Source organism: Glycine soja, chromosome 19 (genome assembly GCF_004193775.1).
Source record: "Glycine soja cultivar W05 chromosome 19, ASM419377v2, whole genome shotgun sequence".
NCBI lineage: Eukaryota > Viridiplantae > Streptophyta > Magnoliopsida > Fabales > Fabaceae > Glycine > Glycine soja.
Window position 1 is genome coordinate 3,883,860 of NC_041020.1, and position 4,774 is coordinate 3,888,633.

Genomic DNA, 4,774 nt, shown 5'->3' on the forward strand with positions numbered 1-4,774 from the left:
GATACAAGTAACTAGCTAGTAGCTTAATTTGGTCTTTCAAGTATATGATAGAGTTCGGCACTTGCCTGAATGAATAGAACAAACACGTGTTTTTCTTCCTTTTCAATGTCTAATCAAACAAGTAAAAGAAACATATTTTTAGTCTTTCCCTTTATCTTCTTTCTTCTCATTTTCAACTAAACAAAACAATGTGTAGGTGTAAATTATATGGTGAAATCAAGGGATGTTGTCTTAAAGATTTATGCGTCTCAACCTATAAGATGTGATAGTGATAAAGTAATTTGGGTCCTTTAAGCACATGATAAGAGTTTAATTCATGTCTATGTGAATAAAGTAGCACATAGAAAGATCATTTACTCCTTAACTTTTTATATTCTTTTTAAGAAATTAATCTCATAACTTTCGGTTTAATTATAACGATATGTTATTTAAAAAGAATTGTGTCACAAATTTATAATAATCAGGTTTAGATTAAAGTTTACAACCATAAATTTGGAAGACTTGGATCTTCTTTAGTCAATAGTTGCTCTTTTTGGTTCCCTCTTTCTCTTTTTACTTTATTTTTCTATCATTTTCTTTTTTTCTTATTTTTTGAGTACTTATTATATTTTTTGTACTGGAGACAAAAGGGGCAGGGGAGGATCTAATTTCAGATTTTGATGGATTTTATTTTGCAAATTAAGTGTATATTATTTGAATTAATTACCATTTAGCATTGCTAACTTTATAAAAAAAATACATTTTGAATAAAAGATATAAATAACACTATTTCTTTAGAAATATGTTCAACACTCTCCTAGGAAAAAACAATTAATGGTGATCCAAACATAACTTGAGTTTGCAAAAAACAACCTTGATACAGCATTCAATTGGAAAAAAATGTTGGATAAAACTATAAAATTAAATTACAAGAGATCAAAGAATAAAATAAACTGAATATAGCCTCAATTGGTCTAGAAATCATGGATGTCAGCTATGCATTTGTCATATCATATGGATATGTTACACTGAAAAGTGCTGAAACCATTTTTCAACCAAAACAGTCTAGTGTGGTGATGATGGGCAAAGAAGTCCTAAACAGAAGTACTGAGGTAGTGGTCAGAGCAGAATTGAGAGTTAGTTGTGGCATGCTTAAAAGCCATAAGTGCATGCTATAAATTGAAATATTCAGAAAAAGGAGAGTTGTCACTTTATATTCTCTGAAATCTGACACTGAGAAAAAAAAATGATAAGGAGCCAAAAGTCTTCGTTGCAAGGTGCAAATCCCGCAAAAAAAACAAGTTTGGAAACCAAGAGCAGCAGCTTTATTCTATGTGTTTGTGTGATCCAATGAATCTCTCTTCCCTGAAAATGACCATTCATTCTTCTTGTTCATTTGGACAATGGTGTAGCTATCTAGCACAATTTAGTTTTATAATATTGTTAAAGTGCAACCAACGCTTATCAATGGAGTTTCTACGGAATAAAAAAAAATAATTATACTTGGATTGTATTTAGCAATAAAATTATTTTTATGCTTGAACTTATGGTTTTAATTTCCTTACCATTGGTGGAGTTATTAAACTTACATGTAAATATATAGGAATAGATATTCATTACAAGCCCAATTAAGAGTTTTTGAAAAAAAAAATCATCTCAAATCTTGTTGAAATACTGGTTAATGTACTTTTAAGAAAATATTCAAATGTTTGATTTTACATTAAACAATTGAATGAGTCTAAAACTAATTGGATTTTTTCTGTGTATATTAAAATTACTTGAGTTAAAATAACTTAAATAGTTTTTGAGGGAGAAAAATATTTAATAATAGATTTTATTACTAATAATTATAAAAAAAAACTATTATTAAATATCCGTCCAACCCAAGCCATTTTTATCATCACTTAACTACAATCACTCGTCCTCATCATCACTCCAATACATAAGGCTTGCACTTTCTTTCCTTTATTCAAAGAGGCCATTATGAATAGTGTCAAAAAACACAATAACAACCAATGATAACTTCCACATACAACAAGAACATGAATAATTGAAAGGAAACAAACTACATCAGTTTTGCTCAATATACAGTTTTAGTGGGAATCTTATGTGACCGTTGTAGTTTTTGACACAAGAAATCTAATGGATTTACATCCTCTGGTGCCACAGGACCATCCTGCTAGAGAGATAGACACAAATCTTAATTGTGCAGACTCCCACCATGAAATAGGCAAAACAAATTATGCCTATATTTCTCTAACAGGACTGTATCCTGCTTTTGAGCAAGAGAGGATATAAATTCAAAGTTAATGTACCTGTCATCCCAAAATAGGTTTGAAATGTTTTCATTAACAAATAACAACAGTATACACAACATGACTAGGAAGTTGATGCCAAACTTACACCAGGATGTGTGCTTATGTTTCTTAACAATGTTTTTTTTTTAAATATCATAAGAATTTAATAATTTAATAATAAATTATTCTGCATCATAGCTGTTTTAGATATTCTGATCCTTCCAAAACTAATGAATGTATCAGAAAATTCTAGATGAATCATTAGTTGCAAGTGCAGTGCACAAGTAATAACTCAGTAAAATAATACAAACACAATGTATATTTGTTTTACTAACATTAATACCTTTGGAAACAAAAGACCCGATACTAGTTGAATTAATCATAAGCACTTCAACAATCTTCTCGGAACAAGAGTCTCCACAGTCATCTTTATACCTAAATGGAACACACCTGCAACACAATTAGCATCTACAGATCAGATCAGATCTCTAAGCATATGAATCCAACTTTTCAAACTTCAAATAATTCCTTATTCCTAGTTAAGAAAATTGGTTAACATTGTAATTTGTAAAAGCTGTTTCAGCTAAAAGGCCAATAAATTTGGATGAAAAACATCTCTCTATTCTTTTCTTTTGGATACCTATTTGCAACTTGATTTTAGTTGGATTAAGTAATGATTTTAAGTGTAAGAAATCACTAATACGACAAAAATTAACAGTATAGACGACAATGACAATAACCAAACACAACAGTGAGAATGAAACAAATCCATATCAACTCACAGTGAAACTGATCTTCAAAATCAACCATATTCATGAAAATTAGACAAGTAATGTTTTCTGTTCAGTTATTATTCAATCTATATGAAATTTGGAAGTCCAATCCTTACAAATGAAATCTTAAAACCAACAAAACTCTTAACATACAAACCAACATGAAGTTTACAAATTACATTCAGCATTGTTGAGAGATGATAAGACCAGGTGCTGAGGAAAATAGTAAGCATGGACTAGAAAAAGATGTCAAGGCATCAAAGAATCTTAACCAAGAGGCACATGGTTGCTACTTGCTGCATGAATTGTCAATTGCAGGATTCCATGCATGGCTAAAAATACAAGTCAAATACACACTAAAGCCAATGCAACAAAAATGACTATTTCAATTGCAAGACAAAACATCACAAAAAATCTATATTCCATATCTTCCACTCCTTGCCCTATGACCAAACACAATGGTAATTAAACAAAAAAAAAAAAAACGATCTATCACAAATGACTCCACAATACAAAAAAAAAAAAAAACAGAAACCTAATCAGTAAGAAAATCAATACACCGTTTTTTCCATAAAACCCCTACAAAATCCCATTTCTTTTACACCGACCTAATCGATAAATGAATTCATAAATAAAAATACTCTTTATATATATATATAAAAGAAAACTACCCATTATAAGAAAACTACCCATTTGGTGAATATCAAACTTGGCTAGCCTATGAATTATACAACATACATATGCAACAGAGTAACGAAACAATCAACCCACTTTCGCCTCAAGCATTGGGCTTAACGGTGTTTTTAATTTCGGTAAAATGAGTCATCTTTGATTTTAGTCCAGACATCTAAAATCATAACTTTTCATTTCTATATTCTTTAAATTCCAAACTTTCCTCCTCAAAACCAAAAATTATGATATTAAAACCCGGGAATGAAATTAAATGCGACATTTTTCAAAAACTAAAAGCAAAGTTAATTCAAAAAGAAAAAAAAAAAAGTAAAGCACACGAACCCGGCAATAAGGCGATAACCGTGTTCGTATCGCTGCTGATGTCGACCTGTTCGGGCCACTAATTCAGCCATCACAACAAATTTCTCTCTTTCTTTCTCTTTCGATTTCAATCACAAAATCAAACAATCCTCTTTCCTCATTATGATTCATTGATCACAATGCACACGGCCGCATTCCACCCCATGCGACCTCCGTCCACGACGACGACGCGCAGCATCATCAGTCACCAAACGCAGCAACGGCACTGTCCCCGCGCCATTGTCGTTTTAGGGTTCAATTGTGTCATTCGTGCAGAGATTGAGAAGAGTGAGGTGTAAATGAGAGAGAGGCTTCAATTGTTGTTTGTTTGGAGTGAGGATCAGACATAAGGAACAGCACATAAATAGCATCAGAAGGGACAACACATAAACCAAATTCGAAGCGAGAATTTGACTTCTCTGCTGTCCATCCTGATGTTGTGCTTGTGTTAATATTTAATAGTAATATTTATTTTTAAAAATCACAAACGATTTTGAAGTAACAACACAGGGACAACATGACATGGGAAAGGACAACAAAGAAGCCAAATCCCAAGCCAGAATTTGACTTCTCTAATGTCCTCTCCATGTTATCCCTATGTTGTCCCATCAAAATAATAATGCATAACTACTGGCGAGAATTTGAGTTCTTTATTGTCCCTCCTCATGCTATCCCTGTATTGCTTAATAACAA

General features: G+C 31.7%; 1 long non-coding RNA gene across 2 annotated transcripts; it reads right to left on the minus strand.

Moving 5' to 3' along the window:
• Positions 1-868: 868 nt before the first annotated feature.
• LOC114399786 lies at positions 869-4,496 on the minus strand. Of its 2 annotated transcripts, XR_003663822.1 has the most exons (3): positions 4,064-4,496; positions 2,620-2,726; positions 869-1,344 (listed from the first exon to the last, which is right to left on the minus strand). It is a non-coding gene; the product is annotated as an uncharacterized LOC114399786 (long non-coding RNA). The 2 variants fall into 2 exon arrangements; XR_003663821.1 differs by lacking the exon at positions 869-1,344 and having other exon boundaries at positions 2,514-2,726.
• Positions 4,497-4,774: the final 278 nt, after the last annotated feature.